The sequence below is a fragment of the Rhinopithecus bieti genome, unplaced genomic scaffold (genome assembly GCF_001698545.2).
Source record: "Rhinopithecus bieti isolate Rb0 unplaced genomic scaffold, ASM169854v2 scaffold_29928, whole genome shotgun sequence".
NCBI classification, from domain to species: Eukaryota; Metazoa; Chordata; class Mammalia; order Primates; family Cercopithecidae; genus Rhinopithecus; species Rhinopithecus bieti.
The window spans coordinates 5,054,393-5,080,620 of NW_016814053.1; the positions used below are offsets into that span (position 1 = coordinate 5,054,393).

Genomic DNA, 26,228 nt, shown 5'->3' on the forward strand with positions numbered 1-26,228 from the left:
AGTTTATAAACAAAATTCTATTCTGTTTATTTAGTTTATGCCAGCATTAAAGCTAGCCTGAAAATTTAGTGAAAGTCATTTAAGGAATTTTTATTTGGAGGAAACTTTAATTATTTTCTTCTTGAGGTCACTGAATAAATGTAGAGGACTTTGTGGCCTGTACTGGAACAAGTAGAACCGCGAAACACGTAAAAAGCAAGTTTAGCGTAACGACAACTGGTGGTTTGACACTCAGCGTCGCTTGGGACCCAAACTGCAGTTTCTTATCATTTTTTATTTTTTTTTTTTAAGTACGAGAGCTGACTTCAGCGGGATCAAGAATAGCTTGCTGGATGAAGGAGGTAAGAAACAGGACTATCAATGTTTTACTGATCTGAGCTGTATAATAATTTGGTGTAGATAATTAAATGAGATGAAGTATGGGACAAGTGTCTTAAACATTCTCAAATCCTCTGCTATTATTGATTACTGCAACATCTGAAACAGCAGGCTTTGTTATGTGATAGCCCTCAAATCAATGTTTGCCAAGTTGTAGTAAGGTTGGACAATTGCAAGTAATAAGTGGAAGTGGAAGGCTGAGAAAGTTGACACTTAGCACAGTTTTCCACAGAGAGTGCTATTAGCAGTGTTGGGTCAGCAGATGGCTTATTTTGGTTGGCAACTCCATGGAAAAGGATTTGCTGGATACAATAATAGTATATTCCCACAAAAATTCTGAAATTTTATTTTTTTGAGAATGTTGACAAGCCAGCAAATTAATGAACAGCTGCCAGGTGTTGAATTTGAATGTCACTCCTGGTGATCCTAAGGGTGAGTATGTCTTTGTTTTTCCTCTGTGCTAAACTCGCCCTAGGGGTCCCATTGTTTTGAGGAGCTATTAAAGTAGCCTTCAGGAGAATCTGAAAATCATCCAAATCCAGTGTATAAGCATGAGAAGTCTGAGCTGAAGACTAAAACTACTCTTCCTGCAACCTGTCAGACATCTGGCCCAATGCTAGCTGTAGGCAGTGGGGCTTCTTGATGGTCATTGGTGAGGATTCAATCTTTGGTACCCAAAGGGTGGGTGAAAGTTTCAGGAAAAGAAATCTCAAGCCTTGAGGCCTCCCATGAAGGCAAGACCAAGATTTCTCTTCCCCAACCCAATCTTTACAATTATTCTGGAGATGGTTGCGAGGAGAGTAGTCATCCTCTTAACTAGAGGATGAGAGACTGTGCAGGAGAAAGCTCTGGAGGAGACTTCACCCTTTGTGACTAGGATGGTGTGCCTCGTTCATCATGAGATGGTGGGTGATGGAGGTGATGAGTTAAAGATAATTAAGCCCATGCTGTGGAATCCCTGGGAGAAGCATGTAGTAGTAGTAATATCAGCAAGGCCTTCCTCAATTCCATGCAGAGGAAGACCCAAAAGGAACAATGGACCCAGGGCCATGGGATACCATGAGAAGGGAGTCCATGGCAGGGATTTAGGTTTTGGGGTTCTTGGAAGGAAGGTATCAAATAGACTTTTGGTGAGGCCCTAGCCTATCATTAGCCAAAATGGCATGACTCTGAGGCTGCTCAAATCACTACATCCAATGAGTCCTGGGGAATGGTGGGAAGGCTCATAATTTAGTGAGTGGTGGTCAATAGCAGAGATCCCTGGAAAGCAGCAATACTTGTACTTACAGAAGCTAGCACTGTCATCAAGGGAGATCTGTTTGGAAGCCTGGAGGAATAGTGACAGGGTCCAAGTCCTTGCAGAAGGGTGCCTGGTGAAGACTAAGTCAAATGTAGGCCCCCAGTCAAGAAGGTGGCTCAGAGCAGGAAGAACTAGAGTGCAAGTTGGGAAGAAGGCAAAGTCATATAAATTGGGTAGAATTTTTCAGCAGGTCTTGGCAAGGAGACTACAGTCAGCAGACATGTGTCTCGGTGGTTCTCTTCAGGGACACTGGATATCATGCTGGCAACATCAAATCAAATCCTAGGCCCTTACATACTGGTGGGAACGAAGCTGCTGAAAGATTACCATGCTGGGAGGGTTAGAAATGGCTCAAGGTCTGACTGGGGCTAAACATGTAGGTTAAATCTTTAACACCTTTGGCTGGATAGAGTGGGGGCAAACATTCTCTCCCTGAAGGTAGTAAAAGGTCTTTGTGACAGAGAACAGCTAGTATTAATGGGGAAAGCATAGAACTATTATCAAGGGTAGATTTGTGATATTTCTGGGTGGCTTTTATACCAAGAAAAGTATGCTGATGTTCCAGAAAAAATTATGGGTTATTTATTCTGGGAAACATATACTTTGAACCAAAAATGAGAACACATGGTGTGATAAGTATGAGCATACTGATGAGGATAATTGGATAAGATACCTGCAATCAAGATTGTTTTGGTAAATAGGAGACTATGTGGTCACCAAGATATGCCTTGCAATTATCAGCACAGAAGGAAGAAGGTATGAACATATGAGAGTAATAGAGGCTGCATGTGAGAAGATTTTACCATAGGAGATTAGGAAAGGGAGAGAGCTCACCCATTTGGAGTAATCAGGGAAGAGTCTGTAAAAGTGGCAGCACATAATTGGATTTTGGTGGTCGTATAGGATTTGAGCAGGGAGCTGTAAGCATGAGGGCCTTTCAGGTGGAGACACAGAATGAATGAAACCCTGAAGTTTGGAAGCAAAAACCATAGGAAGCACAACTGTGAGTACATAATTCATTTGAGAGATGCAGATTTAATCTAAATTCATTAGTGATGTCATTTGTGGAAATAGGTGAGATAAAGGACATTCAGAGAGACAAACTAAGGGCAAAATCTTGTATTTTGTATTTCTATAGGCATAAGGAGATACAGAGGGAGATTTGCTCAGTAATTAGGAGGAACTCTGGGTGGTTCAGCATTCAGGCAACTGAGAGAGGAGTGGGTATGAAAATGGAATGCCAAGTACGACTGAGAGGCCAGGGAGAGCAGAGCAGAGACAGAGCAACCGTTGGAATTGCTGTTTTACAACTATGTGACCCTGAAAAACATGGTTTCAGGTGAGCAGGCAAAGGAGGAAGGGTGAGGCTGGAGTCTGCAGTGCAACAGATTATGGCAGTGGTTCCCAAAATGTAGCCTTTAGATCAGCGGTGTCAGTATCACTCATTTCTGCAAATTCTTGGGCTCCACCCTAGGCCTACTGAATCAGAAACTGAGGGTGGAGCCCAGCAATCTGTGTTTCATCAAGCCCTCCATGTGATTCTCATGACTGACAAAGTTTGAAAACCACTGTGTTATGGGACTACACAGGAGACTCTGAAGCCCTAGAGCTCTTAGGTGTTAAATCTGATTGTTGAAGAGTCTATAAAATTTGCCGGGCATGGTGGTATGTACCTGTAATCCCAGCTACTGGGGAGGCTAAAGTAGGAGGCTCGCTTGAGCCCAAGAGGTCAGGGCTGCAGTGAGCCGTGACAGTACTACTGCACTCCAGCCTGGGAGACAGAGTGAGTCCCTGTCTTAAACAAATTATATATATATATATATATGCACATATATATACACAAACACACGCACATGCACACACACCCCATATATGTGAAAATGAAGGGTCTATACACCTAGGGGACAAAGTTCTTAAAGATATTCCTATTTTATCTTGGCAAGCATAAACTGCCTCTTCGTTAGGATGATATAATTTGAGGGGCAAAATGGCAACCTTGCTGCTTGTTATTTTGCATGCTATTGTCCAAGCCCATTGAGTCAGTGGAGACTTTTGGGGTTCAAGAATTTCACCTCCAGGCTACTTTTTTTTTTTTTTTTTAATTGTGATGCTATCTTAAGGCAGGGATGGCAAACAGTTTTATTTGTGTGGTATGTTGATGAGGAATACTTGTCTGGAGTTCTATATTGATGTAAATTGTGAGGCCACATCCCTTGGGGAGACAATTGTGATTGGCAATGTCTGCAATAGTCACAGGAGGCAGGGAGTCGAGGCACACAGGTTACGCATTTGCCATCCCTCCCATGAGGATTTAGCAGGATGCCTGGGACACAAGATACTTTTAAAGGAAACAGAAGCCTGAAAAAAGCACAGAGGTGTTGAGGAGGTGCTGAGATATGGGAAAGCATCTCATAATTTTTCCTGGGGTTTGCCATGCTGGCTTCTAACATTTGTTACGGATACTCGACACCAACATGAATACCTTGGCAAAGTTCTGGGAAATGTCAGAAACCTTGGGATTTAAGAAAAGAGAGGGAAAACCTGCTATTGCTCATTATAAATGTGAAAAACTATGTAGCTGGGGTCTGCTGTTCTCTTCTGGAATCTACTTTCTGCCATTTGTTTTGCCTGCTGTACAGATACAGCATCCAAATGAGACTGTGGCCAGGAACAATAGTAACTGTTCTCCTGCAGGTCCTCTGGGCTCCCCAAGACACAGCAGAACAGCCCTGTACCCAGAAAGCTTTGTGTATTCATCCACCTATATAAACAGTTGAGTTGGCTCATTGAGTGGTGTTCTTTCAAAGACAGCCTGTTATCCTACTTACCACCCTAGTCAGGGGAGCCAAGTTATTTTACATATTTTTTTTTTGCCCAGTGGTAACATAATGACTATCTTAAAACAAAAATCTTAATGGATACCATGAAGAGTAAATTAAGACACCTGGCATAAAGAAGAACCAAATAATGTTATGCAAAGCGTGAGGTTTAGGCTTTTTTTTTCAGTTATATATGAGCAAATGTTTTCCTATCCAAGCTTTAAAATCGGAGTCAGTGGCAAGTTTTTCAGTTTGTATGGAAGATCATCAATTCAACTGGCAATATAAATAATGAACCTGAGACACAGCTGGAGGAACAAGGAATTTTGGGGGGCAGGAGAAGTGTATTTTAGTCTTGGCTGTAGCACTTGTTTTATGTTCCTGAGAAAGTCCCTTAATCTCTCCTGGTCTCAATTTCTGAATCTGAAAAATAAATGGATTGAACAAAGTACTCAATAAGGTCCCTTCCAGTTCTAGGATATTTATTGTATATCTGGGTTTGTCATTTTTCTCACCTAAGCATGCCTAGATTCAATTGTCCTAGACTCATTAGGTTTAATGTCTAATCTTGCTGCTGGTTCTACTTTGTCTCTTCTTGCCAGGGAATGTTTATTGTCTAAGTCCAATTATCTGAGCCAATGTCTGGCTCCATTTAATCCTGCACACTACTTTGTGATACATGACCTGTTGGGAGAACACGTAAAAACTCTTCCTAGTATAAAAAAATGAAAAATAAAGATCCTATCCATTTCAAGTGTCATCCAGAATACCTGATAGTTTTACTATTATTTACTCCTTTGTCTTAAGCATTCAAGTCTTGTCTGTACATTAATTTACATTTTTCAGGCCATACTATATGAAATGCATTGTGCATCCAATTTCTGCTTTTAGGAGCTCACAACCTAACAAATACATTATCTGAAATAGGTCACATGATAACATTTCTAGAGTTATTTTTGAGCAAAGGAGTGACCATTGAAGGTAAAATGTTAAATGAAAGCAAGCCATTTTGATAGGAGATGGATTTCATTTTGGGATCTTGGCTTTGCATCTGTGGATGGAACCTAAATGAATGACACATATGGTTTTTCCAGCGCTGTTGGAAGTAGAGAAAGTCTGAATTCCCATATGAAAAGCAATGTAGTCTCCTCTGTTCCACATGTAATTTGAATTAATTTTTAAACACATTCTTTCAAGGAGAGATGCTACCAAGTCTGCTTTAATAAATACATATGTAAAACACTTTGGACAAAAAAAGGATGTATTAGTTCTCAGGCAGCGTTATTCTTTTATATATGCCAAATGTACCACCCCTGCTCACGTAGTATTTATTTGAATCTTCATCCATGGAGCAAAGATAAACTTCAGCCCAGGCAACATTACATTCTTAATTAGTGGAATTCAAATGAATGAGATATGAGTATACCTCATGCAGAAAAGTTAGTGGGTAGAAACGAATGCAAAATGCTCAGTCACTAATAGCGTTGAGAGAGTGCATGTGGGAATCTTGTATCTTGTGTAAGTACTAATATTAAGAGCTACTGAACTAAGTACTAATATAGCACTAAGTAGTAATACAGTACTAAGAGCTACTGAATCTTATAAAGAATACTGTTCTAAAGATTAAAGAATATCTTATACTTTTAGCTGGGTTTGAGAAAACATACAAAAGAATCAGACTTAGGTTTTGCTTGGAAATCTGCTGAGCCACTGGAAGGCATGTAAAGGTAAAGATTAGCCGAGGGTTTCAGAAATAGTTAGGATACACTAGCAGGACTCTGAAAAAACTTGTGCACTTGTAAACTTGGCATGAGCTGTGAATGGTTGCACCAGACCAGATGAACTGTTGGGAATGTTGAGAGAGCCAGAGAAAGAAACTTGGTTATTTCTGCCGCCTGAGAGAGGGAAAAAATAATCCAAATGACAGACATCCAACAGGACAGTGGTTCAGTACTTGGAAAGCAGTGAGACTGAAAACCACCTGTGGTTGGTAAAGGAAAGTAAATGTCTTTATTTTTCTTTTTTAATTTTAAGTACTATTTTGGGCTTCACACCCCAAGTAAAATGCCAGGGGTGCAGAGGTAGACAGTAGCTTATGTGACATCGAGAGTGAGTCCTAGTGACTCATACACAATTTGGGGTCTTCATGAATTAGAAAGAATGAATGTACTGGACCAAATTCAAAGAACAGAAATGCAAAAGTGTAAGAGCTGGCTTTAGAGGACAGATTAAGAGGCCTAAATATGTTTGACTTGGATGAAGAATGAAAAAACGGAGATATAATAGCCACCTGCAGGTCCTTGAGGGACTGAAACTCAAACTAAATAAGGAGAGGAACTATTTGGGGTGGTGCACAGAGGCACAGCTATGCCTGACATGATGAAATTGAGAAAAGGAAAACTAAGCCTGAATGTCAGGAAAATATTTCTACCCAAGTTCCATAAATCTGCCAAGGGAAGTGGTACAGTCTTGTTATTTGAAATCACTTAAAACTAGATTGAATAAACCACTCACATTTTTTAGTCCTCCCCCACTCCACTATTTCTCTGTCTAAAAAATCGGTGATTTCTTTGTTCATGCTTGTATTTGTAAGTTCCATAAATTAAATGCTCCCTGTGAAAATCTTGAAGGTATTTTATATCTATTTTAATTTAAAATAAGTAATAAGGGTGAGATTCACTGAAAAAAATCACCAGGATGTTGATTACATTTTTCCTCCTTTGCAGAGTTCATTCCTTAAATTGCTTTGTTCAATTTGGGTACAGGCTTATTGGGGTACAGGCTTTAGTTGTTTGTTTTTACTTTTAGAGTGGAATTGCGACAAAAGTAGTTTTGATTGGATACTTTAAAAATACTTAGAAATGAAAGGACTCCAATGGAATTAAATTAATTAGAATTTAATAACAGAATTAAACTTGGAAAATTCACAAATATATGGAAACTAAACATACTCCCAAGTAATCAATGAGTCAAAGAAATTTCAAGGGAAATTACATAGCACTTTAAGATACATGCAAATGAAAATACAACATACCAAAACTTACAGGGTGCATCCAACACAGTGTTCAGGGAAAACTTATACCTATAAATGCTTTTAAAATGATACAAATCTCAAGCTAATAACCTCACTTCTCCCTTAAGAAACCAGAATAAAAAAGAGCAAAGTAAACCTAAAGTAAGCAGAGGGAAGGAAATAAAGACTCGAGTGGAAATATGTAAAACAGAGAATATAAAACAATAGAAAAGCAATAAAACCAAATGTTGGATATTTAAAATGATCCATAACGTTGATAAACCTTTAAATATATGGGCCAGGAAAAAAAAAAAAAAACTTGAAGACGCAAGTTACTAATATCAGGAATGAAAGAGGGGAATCATTTACTGATACTGCAGAAGTAAGGAGAATAACAGAGAAATACTATAAATGACCATAGGCCAACAAACTCGGTTATTTAGATGAAATGGACAACTTCTCTGAAAGACAAAAGTTTTTGAAACTGCCTCAAGAAGAAATAGAAATTTGAACAAACCTGTAAGAAGTAAAGAGATTGAATTAGTAATCAAAAAATTTCCCACAAAGAAAAGCCTAGGACCAGACAGCTTCACTGGTGAATTCTAACAAACATGTAAAAAAGAGTTAGCACCAATTCTTCACAAATTCTTTCAAAAAATAGAAGGGGCCGGGCGCGGTGGCTCAAGCCTGTAATCCCAGCACTTTGGGAGGCCGAGACGGGCGGATCACGAGGTCAGGAGATCGAGACCATCCTGGCTAACACAGTGAAACCCCGTCTCTACTAAAATACAAAACTAGCCGGGCGAGGTGGCGGGCGCCTGTAGTCCCAGCTACTCGGGAGGCTGAGGCAGGAGAATGGCGTAAACCAGGGAGGCGGAGCTTGCAGAGAGCTGAGATCCGGCCACTGCACTCCAGTCCCGGCAACAGAGCGAGACTCCGCCTCAAAGAAGGGAGTATTTTCTAACTCATCCTATGAGGCGGTCATTACAAACTGAACCAGACAAAGTTATCACAAGGAAACTACTTTTGAATGTAGAAGAACAATTCTCAACAAAAATCCTTTCCCAAAGATCAGGAACAGAACAAGGATATCCACGATCATCACTTCTGTTTAAAATTATACTGGAAGTGTTATCTAGGGCAATTAGGCAAGTAAAAGATATACAGTAGTCACCACTTATCCGGGGTACACTCAAGACCCCTCCAGTGGATGCTTGACAGCATGAATTGTACTGAACCCAGTTGCTGTCAATTGAAACATGTTTCCGTTCATGTCTTTCATTCACAAATTTAATCCCTTTTGAATCTTAAATAAGCACTTACTACACACTATGGCCATACCTTTTGGAGTTTGAGATGTGACAGCAAAACTTGCACAATTTTTTTCTTCACGTGGTTAGATTTTTTTTTTTTATCCATAGATCTTAGCAACCTCAACATACATTTTTTTTCTTTCTTTTATTAAGTCAAGAACATTCACCTTCCCACATAAAGGAAGCACTTTGTGGCTTCTCTTTGGCATATCTGAACTGCCAGCATCACTACTCTTGTGATTTGGGGCCATTATTAAGTAAAATATGGGCTGCTTGAACACAAGCACTTTTGATACCACAACAGCCAATCTGATAACCGAGAAGGCTACTTAAGTGGGTAGTGTATACAGTGTGGATATGCTGGGCAACAGGATGATTCATGTCCCAGGTGGGACAGAGTGGGACTCTGAACAGTTTCATAATGATACTCAGAATGGTGTGCAATTTAAAATGTATGAATTGTTTATTTCTGGAATATTCCATTTAACATTTTTGTTACTTTCTTGACTTTGTGTAACTGAAATTGTAGAAAGTAAAGCCACAGATAAGGGGGAACTACTATAAAATCCAGATGATAAAGGAAAAGGTAAAACTATTTCTGGTTGCAGTAGAAATAGTTGTATATAGAAAATTGTGTTGTATATAGAAAACTCGAAACAAGTTACTAAAAGCAAACAAACTAAAAACACTGTTAGAAATAAGTTTGGCAAAGTTGCAGGATATAAGATCAATATACAAAAATTAAAAATATTTCTGTAGAATGGTAATGAACATTCTAAAATGAGATTAAAATCCATTTATGATAGTATCCAAATAATAAAATTCTTAGGTATAAATTTATCATAAAAGTGCGAAACTTGTACATTGAAAACCATGAAACATATTAAAAGTCATTTAAGAAGATCTATGTAAATGGAAAGACAGCTCATATTCATGAATTGGAAGGCTTAATATTGTGAAGATGACAATATCCCCCAAATTGGCCTACAGATTTAATTCAATACATATCAAAATTGCAGCTAGCTTTTTTCTTTCAGAAATTAATAAGCTGATTCTAAAATTCATATAAGCTGATTCTAAAATTCATATGGAAATGCAAGGGACACAGGATAGCAAACACTCTTAAGAAAGAAGAACACTACAATCAAAGTTGGGGGATTCACACTCCCTAATTTCAAAACTTACTACAAAGTACAGTAATCAAGATAGTGCAGTACTGGTGTAATGCCTTTTGAATTGAACTGGTATAAGAATAGACACATAGATCAATGAAACATAATTGAGTCTATAAATACACCCTTACATTTATGGTCAATTGATCTTTGAGAAGGTGCCAAGACAATTTGATAGGGGAAAGAATAGTAATTTCACAAAATGGTACGGGGACATCTGTATATCCACATGCAACAGAATGAATTTGGATGCTTACCTCACAGCATACACAAAAACGAACACTCAAAATGGGGTATGGATATAAATTTTAGAGCTAAAACTGTAGAGCTCTTGGAAGAAAACATAGGTGTAAATCTTTGTGACCTGGGTTGAGCAACAGCTTTTATTATTAATTATTATTATACTTTAAGTTCTGGGGTACATGTGCACAATGTGCAGGTTTGATACACAGGTATACATATGCCATGTTGGTTTGCTGCACCTATCAACTTGTGGTTTACATTAGGTATTTTTCCTTATGTTATCCCCCGCCCCCAGCCCCACATCCCCTGACAGGCCCCTGTGTGTGATGTTCCCCTGCCTGTGTCCATGTGTTCTCATTGTTCAACTCCCACTTATGAGTGAGAACATGCGGTGTCTGGTTTTCTCTTCTTGTGTTACTTTGCTGAAAATATGACACCATAAAGCATAAGCAACTAAAGAAAAAATAGATAAGTTAGATTTCAGTGAGATTAAAAAGTTTTGTGTTGCAAACAGTACCATTAAGAAAATGAAAAGACAGCCCACAGAATGGGAGAAAATATTTGCAAATTATGTATTTGATAAGGGACTTTTACCCAGAACATGAAAAACATTATTAAAGCTCAATAATAAAAAAGACAACCTAATTAAAAATGAGCAAAATATCTGAATATATATTTCTCCAAAGATTTACAAATGGCTAATAAGCACATGAAAAGATGTTCAAACTATTAGTCATCAGGGAAATATAAATTAAAATCACAAGGAGATATTGCTTCAACCCACTTGGATGGCTATAATGAAAAACACAGATAATAACTGTTGGTAAGGATGTGGAGAAATTGGAAGCCTCATACAAGGCTAGTGGGAATGTAAAATGGTGCAGCTGCTATGGAAAACATGTTAGCAATTCCTTAAATGTTAAATACAGATTTAGCACGTGATTCAGTGATTCTACTCCTAGGATACCACAGAGAATTAAAAACATATGAACACAAAAACTTGTATATGAATATTCACAGCAGCATTATTTATAATAGCCCAAATGTCCATCAGCTGATGAATAGATAAGCAAATATGGTATATCCATATAATGGAATATTATTTGGCAATAAAAGGAATAGAATATTGACACATGCCACAACATGGGTGAAACTTGAAAACATTATGCTAAATGAAAGAAGCCATTCATAAAAAAACACCTACTGTATAATTCCATTTATGTAAAATGTCCAAAATAGGCAAATCTACAGAGACAAAAGTAGATTAGTGGTTGCCATGAATGGGAGTGGAGTGGGGGTATGAAAATGTTCTAAAATTAGATTGTGATAGCATAACTTTGTGAATAGACTAAAAACCATTGAACTGTACATTTTAAGTGGATGAATTGCATGATATGTGAATTATATTTCGATAAAGCTGTTTTAAAAAAGGAAAGGATTCCATTATGCTGGGCATCACTAAAGCTAAATAAAAATGTTGTTCTTTTGATCTTAAAAGAGCTCACACATTTTTTTTTTCAGCCTCTCTCCTCCTACCTCTGTCTGTCTCTTTTCATTTGTTTCTCTCTCCCTTGTGACTTATTCCACAAAAGACATAATTTATGACTCATAAATTTTATGATTGACTCTTAGGTAACCAACTTGAAACTGAGAAAAGGAAAACTCAACCTAGAAATAAGAAAAAATATTTCTTACACAATTTCTATAAATCTTTCAAGAGAATTGGTAGAAGTCTTAGATAGCTGAATAGGTAACTGGGTAAGCCACTCACCCATTCTAGTGTTTGGGATGGGGAGGAGGGGTGCCAGCATAATCTTAAAGTGGGGTGGACTCAGATTCGGGTACTGGACCAGAGGCTGGGGAAGGGACATTGCCACTCCCATCAAGAACAGATACTAAGTTCCTTTCTACCCGGCAGAGGGTTGGAGAGAATTTAGTAGAGCAGCAATACCAGTCCCCAATATTGCAATGAAACAATCCAAATAAGGTCCTAGTATTCGAGATGAAGAAAACCTTTTGGTAACTACCCAAAACATAAACATAAAACAGGAAACAAAGAGGTAATGGAAAAACATAAAATCTGACAGTTCATTAGAAAAAAAACCCAACCACCTCTAGACATTGTAAAATGCAAAATCACACAGGGGAGAGGATGGGGAAGGGCAGGACAGAAGCTAAACACAAGGTGTCTTTTCCTATTACTGTGCCTCAGGTGGTGCTTCACTGGGCGACTTTGTCAGACCACACATGAGACTGGGCAGTCAGAAGAAGCTTTGCTCTCATAAAATCTTGCCTCCCTCCTTTGTTGATGCCTAATATTCCTTAGATAAAAAACAAGGTTGCTTGCTTTATAATTAAAGCTAACAGGCTTGAACATGTGATATAATTGGGAGTTAATACTCACGAGTAAACGTTTTTATCAAGAGGTACCCGATGGTTCCATGCTGGGCCTGAAGGGCTGAAAAAGCGTGAAGACCGTAAGTGCTAAGGAGACAGAGATGAGAAAAGAAGATGGTGGCAGGCCTTGAGTGTTAGGACAAGAAATTTAGTCACTGGTAGAAAAAGAGGAAGATTCTTACAGAGGAGAGTAACATGACGAAATCAATGGCTGAGGTCATTTTGACAGCATAGCCAATAGACAAGCTTGGGCACGATGACAAGGCAGCCACTTTGAAAGATGTTATCATAATCCAGACAGGAGAGATGAGAAATGTTGCAATAAGATTGTGTCTGCAGAAGTGGAAAGGAGAGAGGAACAAATTGAGGACAGATGGTGAAAAAAAACTCTACCTTAAAGGTGGTTCCAGAACCTCATGGGCTCTAAGGGTAGCACAAACCCATAGTAATGGGAAAGGGACTCATACTGCTCATTTTTCTCTTCTTGGCCTTAAGAATTCTCCAGTAGTTCCTCAGTGTGGTCAAGATAAGGTCCAAATTCCACAATAAGATTATGAGGTTCTTCCTAATCTGTTTCCTGACTGCCTCTCCGAACACCCATGTCTCCTTGCTGCTGCCTCTCATTCTAGCCACCCTGAAGAACTCTCTCCACTTCTGGATTTTGTAAGAAATGGCTCTCCTGGGACATTTCTTCTTTTTGTACCTACCCTCTACCTTTTCCACTAAATAGGGGTAATTCCTGTGTATACTTGAGATCTCAATTTAGACATCACTTGGCAGAAAATCTCTCCTGACAAGCCTCCCTTCCCTCAACTAGGGCTAATGTTTTCTTTATTACCCAGCCCAGCACAAGTGCATCCTACTTCAGCACAAACTATTTACTGAATGTCTCTTCAAATTTTGGTGGGCACAAAATTAACCTCCAGTGCTTCCTAAATGCCCACTTCCAGGCTCAGGCTAAAGACTGATGTAGTAGAGCTTGACCAAACCCACACTTTTGGAAACACTGCTGTATTGTAATTGGTTGTTTACTTATTAGTAATCCCAACTGGACTGCAGCTCTGGAAGGGCAGAGGCCATTATAATCCTAATACCCAGGACAAGGCCTAATGTGATACAGGCAGCCATTTAGGTAGTTGTCAAATAAGTGAATAAACAATGTGAGAAGAGGAAGAGCAAGAAAAACCAACTGAGATCTGCAAGCTTAGGAACCAAGAAACTAACAGAAAAAAATGAGAAGAAGTATCTGTTTATGGGGGTAATGATGAAAACCAGTATGCAAATTTCAGACAACAGGTTGGGATTCTAAGGCAGTACCTGGGCCTCCGTGCCTCCTGTCTCGCACTGACTGTAATGTGGAAAATGGCCTGGCTCTTCTTACATTACCTGTGTACTTCCGAGGACTCCAAAATGTGTTTTACCCAAAGGCAGTATATAATTTTGAGAATTGCAATCATTTTTCCATGTTCTTTTGAAGGCTGTAAAATAATTTTAGATGCAATAGTAATTCTAGGTCCTTGCTTACCCTTGACCTTTGAAGTTTTATTCAAAACATCACAAAGCTCCCAGCCCAGATGTTGGCAAGTTAATGATATATTGCTGCAGGAAAGAACTTGGTTTTGTTTGCATGAGGAGCTCGGAATCTTTGGTATATTACCTCAACATTTTTTTTTTTTTAGGATACAACTGAAATATAATTTTGTTAGAGTAAAGGTAAAAGATGAAGTATTAGGAAAAATAATAAAACTTCCCAATGTTTTTGGAACTGAGTGTTATGCTATTGGTGTAAGAACTCTTCAAAACCCATGGTGACTCTTCTAACTTGAATAAAAAAAGATAATTTTCAGCAAAGTGAGTCCACAGTCTTTTTTTTTTTTTATAGAAGAGGTTGAGCTCCTTTTACCCATTTCCTACATCCAGCCTCATTCTTGCTTTCGAAATGGTAGGATTCACACAGAACTAATTACTGAACCCACCCTGCCAACTACTCTTGAAAACTTCTTAGCTTTTTAACTAGCAAAATCAACCTTAAGAAGAATAAGGCCTTTATAAGGCAAGCAGTGAACTAATCCAGCTTATACCATTTGGTGCATCTCACAGAATACCGTAACTCATTGTGATTTACTTATATTTCTTAAGATTCTCTACTGTGGAGCAAGCATCTTGAGGACATGGGACAGGTACCCTTCTCTGGACCTAATCCAATGTTCTACATTGACTAAGTACTTACCAAGTGGCTGTGGAATGGACAAATTAATCCTTAGCACCTTTCTGATCCTGGTTAGCTGGTTAGCACACAGTGCTGGACATGTCCAGTGCAGCGAATACTGGTGAATTAAATGCAATGACATCATTTTCTAACACCTCTTTGTATTTATTTTCTTGGGGATGGGTGACTAATTATGCTCTGGAGAGGTTAGACACCTTCTCCTGGCAGGCATGTTGCAGGTGTGGACAGTGCTGGGCCTGGAGGCATTATTAGCTTCTGTGTGTAGATGGAGAATCTCAGGTTACAAGAGATCAGGAGACTACACCTGAGGTTCCAGGTGGCATAGTGGAGGCCAGAAACCTTCCAGATCAAACACATGACTTCTTGAAGCAGTAACAAATAGCTGCTTTTCGATGAGAGGATGTTTTCTTACATGAAACTTAGTCTTTATCTTCTTTTTCAACTTTTGGAATTGGAAGATGTTTTCCATCTTCTTTCCTTTCACTGGCGTCATATAGGAACCCTGCTTACAAACACTCTGTTCTTTTAAAACTAATTTTCCAGTAAGGTTTCTTCACCCTGGGGAGCCCAACAACCCACACTATGCTCTATTTAGACTTCTACCATCTCCCGGCCTCCCCCAACCACCTCCTCCACGACACACACGTAACACCACACATTCCCAGCCAGGAAGGAGATGCTGTTTCATCTGGGTGTTTGAAGATGTCATCATTTCTTTCCATAATAAATTAATGTTTTTTCCTCCCCACTGTGATCCTTTATATATAACCTCCTCAAAACTCAGAAAATTTTCCGCTGATGTTTAAATATATTTATTTGGTGAGTGTGTGTGTTCTCAATGATGAAGCTGTCTTGACTGACGACTACAATATTATGAGAAAGGCCTCCTCCTAACCCTGATTATGTGTCCATGCTTAAGATAGGCTCACAGTAACATCATAACCCGACTTCTATCTACCAACACAGTGATAAGGCACATTGGCACATTGATAGAATCACTGCCCCTTAGCTGAAAATTTGTCTGTGTAATATTTTCTGGCACTCTTCTTTTCCTGAGACGGTGCCAGAGCAGCAGCCAGCACCTGCAGTTACTGGCAAGGTGTGTCGACAGCTAGACCAGCCAGATGCCAAGGTCTAGCCTGCTCCAATAATAGTTTAGTGTCTGGGTGGCAAGCTGGCTTCCTGCTGACATATAAACCTGCCACTGCCCCATGGAGTGCTCCTGGAGGCTTGCATGAGGGTTGGCTGCTAACTACCCACCTCTAGGGAAGAGAGTGGACTCCCCTTGACCCTTTTCTAGAATGTGGTAACAGTGTGGTAGAAATCTCTCTTAGAATCAGAGAGGTTTTCTGAAGGGTGAGTGCCTGCTCCTTTCAGTGACTGCTGTCTACCCAAACCACCGTGATTCTTCTCTTGGTGCCTTGTTAGCTCAGGCAGAAATGTCCCCCAAATCAGAGCTTATGCTACCATAACTGTGCCTTGCTATGGGAACAGTGGGAGCCCAAGTCTACTGGCCAAGTGACATTGGAAAGGCAGATGGCTCTACTTCTGCATAGATCTTTCACTTCAATTATTCATTTCCCATGCCTAGTAGATACCATAAATACGTATTCTATGGCATTCCTTTGCAAGTGGGCACTTGTCCAGGCAAGTAAGTTCTCTTTAAGCAGATGTTAAATGTGTCTATCTCGTAAATTCTATTCCATTATAATTCACGTTGGGAGGCTGGGCAGTTGATAATGGGAAGTTGAGCCGTTTGGTAGTGAACTATAAGGTATTAGAGTCAAGTGGCCCAAGTTTGAATCCTGCTTGTATACTTACCATGTGGCTTTGGACAAGTTATTGAACCTTTTTGAGTGTTGGTTCCCATATCTATACAATGGTGATAATACAGCTAATCATAATTTTTGAAGGTGTTACATTTGAAGAGAAAATGTGAAAATGCATGGAATGCACTTAGCATAGCACCTGACTTGAAGGTTATACTAATAAATGCTTTAATAATATATATTTTTTTCTGATCCCTTTGCAAAACATCAGTACCAATGTGTGTTTAAGCTCTTCAGGGTAACTGGCAGTTGGCATGGATGGCAGAAGTGCCTTAAGTTGGTTTGAGGTTGAATTCCCTTGTTTGAGCGGGATGCATGGGCCCGTCTTACTGTTGTGTAATTCAAATTTTTTAGCTTCAGCCTTGATGACAGGCTCACATAACATGCTGCAAGCCCCCCTGTAATTGTGGCTGGATGAAAAGAATATATGGGATAATGATATGACTTTTTCCTCTCCTTGCTCAACACTGTGGTATAGAAGGAAGAGGCCTCTTCAGAAAACACTTTCAGAATGACAAGAGCACGTGTGTTGGTTTGTCTTAGAACACATAGTTCTCAGATTCTGTTCCTGATGGACTTGGTTAGGCCTGTGGGGTTGAGGTTCACTGTATAGGAGGTGGTTAGAATTCAGTGCTATGCAAGAAAGTGTGATTCATGGCCACTGAAGCCTTTGCAGAAATGTTAATGTTTGTGAAGTCCTCCAAAGTTCATATTTTCCATGCATCTGGAAATTCCACTTACCTTACCAAAATTGAATTGTTGCTATTTGACCATAATTTCCATTCCTTTCTGAATGGAAAGGACTTTCTGAAGGGTGAGTGCCTGCTCCTCTTAGTGACTGCTGTGACTACCCAAACCACCTTGATTCTTCTCTTGGTGCCTTTGTCAGCTCACACAGAATGTCCCCTAAATCAGAGTTTATGCTTCCATATCTGTGCCTTGCTATGGGAACAGTTGGAGCCCAAGTAACTAGCCTGGGATTGCACTTGATTGAGGGCTCAGACCTTGTCTCCAAATTTCTCCTTCTTCAATCTTCTTTCACTTAACAAACTGAGGAGCTTCCTGGATTTTTTATTGAACTCTGAGAAGGCAAGTTTAGGTATCTGTTCATTCTTAAGTCTAGTGCTGAGCCAGCCACTACTTCCCTTCCTTCCACCCTCCTTGTCAGTGATAATTTTAAAGGCAACAGACTCTTTCATCAGAGTTTCTCAAACTTTAGTGTGCACACAGATCCTCTGGGATCTTTATTAACATGCTGATTCTGATTTAGGAGGTTGGGGGTTGGCCTGAGATTCTGTATTTCTAATAAGTTTCCAGGTAATTCCCATGCTGCCAGTAAACAGATCAAGAGATCAAGTATAACCTCTCTATATATGAGGTTCTATAGGGATTTGATTCTCCAAACATTTATTGAACCTTTCAGCAAATACAGCCATTTTTCCTCCCTGAATCCTCAGTTTGAGCTTTCTGATCATTTTATCTTTTGGCAGTGCTAAACACTACAGCCTTAATCAGCTCCACTCCTCTTGATTAGTTCGTCTTGTATTGGTATTTATCATCCACTTAGAATTTCAATCCTCGTATATGTGGCTATTGCTGTGACAAGCGGTGTATACTATATATAAATGTGAAGTCGGCTGCAGTGACTCTCTTGGGGCCATTTTGCTTGCACTGGCTTTTGGCTCTTACTCTCCCTTTTGTTGATCTCACATTCAGACGCACGGCTTTGTGAAACTCAGTGATACATATCTATCTATCAGAATCCCTTTTTAGGGTATCTACTCTTGACACTTTCCTGGATAACTCTAACCTCATGAAAAATTGGTTAGCATCAATCTTTTTGTCATCTGCTCCCTTGTTTAATAGGCACACAGAAGCAAGCTAAGATTTCTTTGGCTACCTCATGTGATGAAACAATGAATTAACAAAAACCAACCAAGATGCTTAAAAACATCTACCCACCTTTCTCTATTCAAAAACTAGGAACACATCTGAGAGCATATAGGAATGGAAATTTGGGACAGCTAATTTTTTGGAATTTATAGAAAACATCACGTCTTTTGGTTGGAAGCATAAGCTATAGCATCGGACATTTCCTCCTTCCCTGGCTGTCTATTCATAATTCCCATCTCACAAGCACTTTACTAGATTACCTAAAATTAGTGACACAATTAAAAGTACTTTACTAAATTATGACAAGAAGGTGTGTCATTGAGTGCAGGTCTAAGTTTTTCAGTTGTTCCCAAGCTCAACTGTATATTACCATAGTTGGGGAGCTTGTTAAAATATAAATATCTAAACTCAAACTCCCAATATTCTGACTTAGTAGGTATGGGGTTAGGATTTTTCTGCTGCCTCCTTTTCATCTAAAGGTTGGAGAGTCAGCAGGCTCAGAGGTCTTCTGTTCTCCAGCTGTGCTTGCTCCCTAGGTGATTGTATCTGGACTCAGAGATGTAAATACCAGGTATACACTTACACTTATATCTTCAGCCTGCTTCTCTCCCTCACACTTCAGACTAACACATCAACCCCCTTCCAACACCTAAAACTTAATTTGTCTTGATTCCCTTCCAAATCTGTTTTTCCTATAGTCTTCCCCAACTCCGAATATACAACTCTGTGCTTCCTGTAGCTGAGGTCAAATTTTTTTCTCATACACTCCATATAAAATGTGTCAGCAAATTCCCAACTTTCAAAATATATCCCAAATCTTTTTATTTCTCACTGTGGCCACTCCTTCTTACATGGTCTAAATTTGCATAATTTCTCTCCTGAATTATGGCAATAGCCTCCCAACTGATCTCTTGGCTAGACAGTCCACTACCACCTTGCTGACCTTGTCTCCTACCACCATCTCCCTTGCTCCTGCCACTCCTGCCATTTTGCTTTCTTGCTCTTCCTGGAGTACCCAGAGCTTTTGCAGTAGCTCTTCCTTCTGGCAGGAAGGCTCTCTCCTGAGATATTTGCATGTCATACTCCATCACTTTTTTTTAAGTCCTTGCTTACACATGATCCTAGCAGAGGAAGCATCCCTGACCAATCCACGTAGAATAATCAGAGCTCTGCAGCCCGACTTTATTTCTCTCTATAGTATGTATCCCTGCCTGAGGGGTTTTACATTTTGTTTGTTGTCTGGATCCCCCTACCACAATGTAAGCTTCAGGAGAGAAAGACATTTATGCCGGTACTTAGTAGGCACTCAATAAATATTTGGTCGATGAATGAAAGAAAGAAAACGATATTTTCCAGAAAATAGCTTCTTTTCTTTTTCTTTTCTTTCTTTTTTTTTTTGAGACAGAGTCTCGCTCTGTGGCCCAGGCTGGAGTGCAGTGGCCGGATCTCAGCTCACTGCAAGCCCCGCCTCCCGGGTTTACGCCATTCTCCTGCCTCAGCCTCTGGAACAGCTGGGACTACAGGCGCCCGCCACCTCGCCCGGCTAATTTTTTGCATTTTTTTAGTAGAGACGGGGTTTCACCATGTTAGCCAGGATAGTCTCGATCTCCTGACCTTGTGATCCGCCCGTCTCGGCCTCCCAAAGTGCTGGGATTACAGGCTTGAGCCACTGCGCCCGGCCGAAAATAGCTTCTTTTCTAAGCCTCAGTGCCACATTTACAGTTAGAAGTTTGTTGAGGTCAAGTACCCTATCTTGCTCATGTCTGTCTTATGCGGCTGCACTAGGGATTCAATAAACATTCATTGAGTGAATGAATAATTGTAGTGTAGAGGAAATGCCACAGACTTTAGAGACAAGTGAGCCAGACTTAAGTTTCAACTTAGCCTTGTCTTAATCATGTGACTCAGACCGAGTTACTAAGCCTTCTTGAGCTGTTGCTTCCCCATAAAATAAGTTCTGTCTTTATATGATTGTTTTAAGGATTAAATGAGATAGTATATAGAAATCTTTTAAATATAGGGACTTAACGTATTAAGTGGTAGGCACCTGTAATCCCAGCTACTTGGGAGGCTGAGGCAGGAGAATTGCTTGAACCCAGGAGGCAGAGGTTGCAGTGAGCCAAGACCGCACCATTGCACTCCTGCCTGGGTGGCAGAGTGAAACTCCATCTCAAACAAACAAATAAACAAACAAAAACAACAAAAAACATTAGGAACTCAGTATATTGATGCTGCAGTTCCTTATCCTGACCAATATTAACTACTTATCTCCTTTCTTTTTCATTAAACTCCCTGCTTCAGTTTCTTTAAAATCAATAAAAGACACTAACCAAATCCAACCTTTGGTAACTGAGCTCCTCACTGGTCCAAGTTCCTGGACCTTGGATATATGAACATCGCAGATTTAGCCTAAAGACTCAGGGAAAGAATGAATGGCCATAAATTTGTACTCTGGAGGATCTTAAAAATTTGTCTCGAATATATGCAGAATCTGACCTTTTATCGCCTCCAACTCCATCTGTCCTCTGGATTATTGCAATTGATTTCCTTGCTTTTGCACTTGTGCCCCTCCATTCCTTTCTCCATCCACCAGACAGAGCAATCCTTTTTAAAAAGCAAGTCAGAGCATGTCAGTCTTCTGTTCTACTGGTTCCCCATCTCACTCAGAGTAAATGCCAGAGTTCTTAAAAAAGCCCAGAAGGCCCTACAAAATCTCATCTCTCTCACATTTCTGAGCTCATCTCCCACTATTTCTTTCTTACCCTCACTCCACTTCAGTTACCGTAGACCCTTTGCTGTTTGTGGAGCATGTTACAAGGCATGTTGCAACCCGAGGGCCTCTGCACTTGCTGTTCATTCTGGCTGGAATGCTCTTTCCTATTTGTATGCCTCCCACTCTCACCTACTTTAGAGCTTTCCTCAATAGTTCATCTTTACAAAAAAGCTTTCCTTGACCTCTTAAAAAATGTCAGTTATTCTCATCCTAGGAAAATACATGGCCTTTCCTTATATTATTGTTGTTTTTATTCATAACACCATAGTATCATTGGATAAATGATATATTTTGATTTATTTTGGCTATCCTCTTAGACTAGAATATAAACTCCATGACAGTGGGAATTTTTTTCTTTTTAAAAATTCTCTGCTATATCCCTGGTGCCTGGCACACAGTAGGTGATCAATAGTGTCTTTTGTTTGTTTTTTGGGTTTTTTTTAGACAGGATCTTGCTCTGTTGCCCAGGCTGGAGTGCAGTGGTGTGATCATAACTTACTGCAACCTCTAACTCCTGGGCTCAAGCGATCCTCCCACCTCAGCCTCCCAAGCAGCTGGGACTGCAAGCACATATCATCGTGCTTGCCTAATTTAAAAAATATTTTTAGTAGACATGAGGTGTTGCTATGTTACCCAGGCTGGTCTCAAACTCCTGTGCTCAAGCAATCCTCCAGCCTCGGATGGGATTAAAAGTGTGAGTCACTGTGCCCAACCAATAACTGTTTATTAAGTGAAATAATGGATGAATGAATGAATGAGGGGAGAGGGATGGATTAGGTGTGGCCTGTGTGTCCGTGTGGGAGTGTGAGCTGGAAGGAAAGAGAATTTAAATTCTGCATGTTAGGGCTTCCTAAGCCATTTCTTCCTCATAAGGAGGTAGAAGTTCTGTCTTCATATGATCATTCTAAAAATTAAATGAGATAGCACATAGAAGCCTCTTAATTTAGGGACTCAGGCTTTGGTTGCTCCTGTCATCCAGCCCACTGACAGCTGATGCCACAACAAAGCAATGTGCTGGAATGAGGCAGGTTCCAAAATGTTGGAAAACCTCCACATGTCAAGGTGACCTTGAAAGTGGGAATTCACACTCCCTTGTTGCATATTCCCCCTAGATGGTTAACAGTAGGGCAGAGACTCTTTCTGGTATCCCCCTGTCCCCTAAGGAATAGATATGAAGAATAGTGGGTTTCCAAAAACACCTCACTGGTAAATAGAATTGATTTTTCTGTTTCCTATCTTTCTGGATCATACTTTTGCTGGCTTGAATGGGGAAACTGACTGTGTAGGTTTAAAACGTTCCTTTAAGAATTTCATTATATGCCAGAGAGTGACCAAAGGATTAATTAAGCAAAGTAGAACTTGGAAGGTGATTTAACTGCAGTTAGTCATCATCTTTAACCTTGGCATTTTCATTATGCTCAGGAACCACACTCCTCTGGGTCACCTTGTCATGTGATGGCTCACTCCTCATGCAGCTATTCCTAACCCCAAAGGATAAGAGCGATTGACTTAGATCAGCACCGTTGGATGGCTTCCTTCATTTGGAGAGATGCCTGGGGGGTGAAGATGAATTGGATTGCAATCAAAACACAGAACGGGAAAGATAGGGTGGAGTTGGGGAAGAGTCATTTCCTAATTTAAGTTGACTTTCTCTTACCATTTTTTTGTGGTTCTTGAGGATAAAGTTGAGACTGAGTCTTTTCCAAGACTTCAGACCCCACTGGACAGCTTCTTCCTCTACAAGCCTGGTCCTTTGCCGGAAACACCCTTCCTGGCCTAGCTCTAGGGACACCAACTCCTCCTGCTTACCTCCAGCCCAAAGAGTGGCCATGCCTGCTTGCAATTGCTCATCTGGGGGAAGTTGCACCATTTGTTGAGATTCTCAGCTTTTTTTTTTTTTTTTTTTTTATCATATATGAAACCAATTCTCTGTACCAAAAACACTTTTGTTTTCAAAGATACAGAATGATTTTCGTTTTATTGACTGTACCCTCACTGGTCTGCTTAGCTAAAGCAACTTCTAAATTTTATAAATTAGATATTACAAATTATCACATTGTTTTTGAGATTTTTTTTTCAATATATGAAGCTGAAAATATTGATGTTAGTCTGTATGGATGTATATACCTATCCAGTCATGACTTTAATACTTATATACCACTCTGGATTTTCCGCAGGTGGGTATTGGAACATGGAACATTGATTTTCCACTCGTAGATGGAAAGCTCCTAGAGAATGTCTGAATAGTTTTTGACTTGGTCTCCCTTTGTGTCATCAAATCTCTGCCACCAACTAGAGGTATGATTTTGGAATTTTTTGTAACTTCTCTGTGCCTCAATTTATTGTGCATCTGTAAAAGAAGAAATGTGTAATGGGTCATTTAAAAACTTAGACTCAAAACTCCCTTTTTTTTTTTTTTTAAATCTGACCTGAACCTCAACATGTAAAGTGGGACCCCTAAGCTTGCCCGCCTGACCTCCAGATGACCTTCCTCGGTCTCCTACATTGACCTGAGTCACCACTGCCTAAACCTGGAGCACAAAATGACTGGGTGCAGAGTGCTCACATTCTGCTCTGAAAGATTTTGATTTTTTGCTTCTTGAAGGAATCCAGAAATAATGACTGTTTTGCCAGGATTGTATTTCCCAGTTTTTAAATTAAGATATAAACAAGCCCAACATTTTTTAACCTGTTTTCAGTTCTCTTAATTGACTGTGCTGTGAAGGAGGAAAACCTCTATTTCTGCTGTGAAGGAGGAAAACCTCTGTTTCCTTGGAATACATAAGGTGTTATTAGAAAAAGAGCCAACAGATAAGTATCTTACTAAAAGTAAAAAAAAATTGGGCCTGCACTCATAAAAGGATGTTCACGTTTCCTAAGTGTAGTGTCCTATGGATATAGCCATGGCTTGCCCTAGTGCCTGACCACAGGTCTGCTCCTCCTGCTCAGAGAACTTCTTAGCCTCAACTCTGAAGCTAGTAGAGATGGGTTCATGCATTTTAAAAAAAGAAGCTGTTCTTTGTAATGTAAAAGTGCAAGGTGAAGCAGCAAGTGCTCATGCAAAAGCTGCAGCATGTTATACAGAAGATCTAGCTAAGATAACCGATGAAGGTGACTACACTAAACAACAGGTTTTCAATGTAGATGAAAATTTCATCTAGGACTTTCCTAGCTAGAGAGGAGAAATCAATGCTTGGGTTCAAAGTTTCAAAGGACAGATGGACTTTCTTGTTAGGGGCTAATGCAGCTGCTGACTTTAGGTTGAAGCCAGTCCTCATTTACTATCCTGAAAATCCTGGGGCCTTTAAGAGTTATGCTAAATCTGCTCTGTACTCTATAAATGGAACAACAAAGCCTAGATGGTCGGATATCAGTAAGCATGGCTTACTGAAAAAAAGATTTCTTTCAAAATATTACTGCTCATTATCTATGCACCTAGTTACTCAAGAGGTCTAGTGCAGATATACGAGAAGGTGAATGTTTTCATGCCTACCAACACAACATCCATTCTGTAGCTCATAGAGCAAGAAGTAATTTTGACTTTTAAGACTTATTACTTAAGAAATACATTTAATAAGGCTATAGCTGCCATAGATAGTGATTCCTCTGGGTGGATCTTGGCAAAATAAATGGAAAACCTTCTGGAAAGGAGTCACCATTCTAGATGCTATTAAGGACATTTGTGATTCATGGAAAGAGGTCAAAATATCAACAGAAGTTTGGAAGAAGTTGATTTCAATCCTTATGGATGGCTTTGAAGGGTTCAAGACTTCAGTGGCAGATGCAACTTCTAGATGTGTTAGAAATAGCCAGAGAACTAGAATTAGAAGTTGAGCCCAAAGATGTGACTGAATTGCTGCAATCTTATGATAAAACTTTAAAAGATGAGGAGTTGCTTCTTGTAGTTGAGCAAATAAAGTGGTTTATTGAGATGAAATCTTCTCCTGGTAACGATGCTGTGAACATCATTGAAATGACAATAAAGGATTTAGAATATTACATAAACTTTGTTGGTAAAGTAGCAGCAGAGTTTGAGAGGATTGACTCCAATTTTGAAAGATGTTCCACTGTGGTAAAATGATATGAAATAGCATCAGACACTACATAGAAATCTTTTGTAAAAGGAAGAGTCAATCGAAGTGGCAAACTTCACTGCTGTTTTATTTTCAGAAATTGCCACAGCCACCCCAACCTTCACCAGCCGCCACCCTAATCAGTCAGCAGACATCACTATTGAGGCAAGACCCTCCACCAGCAAAAAGATTACAACTTGCTGAAGGCTCAAATGATCATTAGTAATTTTTAGCAATGAAGTATTTTTTAGTTAAGGTACATACATTGTTTTATACACTTAATAAGTGCACACATATTAAGTGTGCAGTAGTATGACTAAAGAAACAATGTGTGCACCACTTTTCTATGTACTGGGAACCAAAAATAATTCATGTGACTTACTTTATTACAATATTTGCTTTATTGTGGTGGTCTGGAACCAAACTGACAATATCTGAGGTATGCTTGTGATGAATTATCACTATCAGATTTGTATTTTAGAAAGGTTCTTTGGAGGAGGGCCTAAAAAGGGGTGAGATTGTATTAGGAAGACCAATGGGGAGAAGCTCTAATGTAATAAAAGAGGAGGCAAGAAATGGTAAGTGCTTAAACTAAAGTAATATCAGTAAAGATGGGCTGGGGTGGGAGCAGAGTTGTAAAGTATTTGAGTTAGAATACACGGGATTGGTGACCAGTTGGAAAGAGAAGTGGTGAAGAGGAGGGAACTGCTGAGGATAATTCCCAGGTTTCTGCTTTGGGAGTTGGATAAGAAGGGGGATACCAATCCCTGAGATGGGGAGTGCAGAAGGAAAAAT

The 26,228-nt window shown here is 39.6% G+C and overlaps 1 long non-coding RNA gene across 1 annotated transcript in view; it reads left to right on the forward strand.

Moving 5' to 3' along the window:
- Positions 1 to 269: 269 nt before the first annotated feature.
- The window catches only part of LOC108513642 (uncharacterized), a 37,855-nt gene continuing 11,896 nt past the window's right edge, over positions 270 to 26,228 (forward strand). Inside the window, exons 1-2 of the long non-coding RNA XR_001880966.1 lie at positions 270 to 341; positions 23,538 to 23,658. This is a non-coding gene — a long non-coding RNA (uncharacterized LOC108513642). The remainder of the gene's footprint in view (positions 342 to 23,537; positions 23,659 to 26,228) is intronic.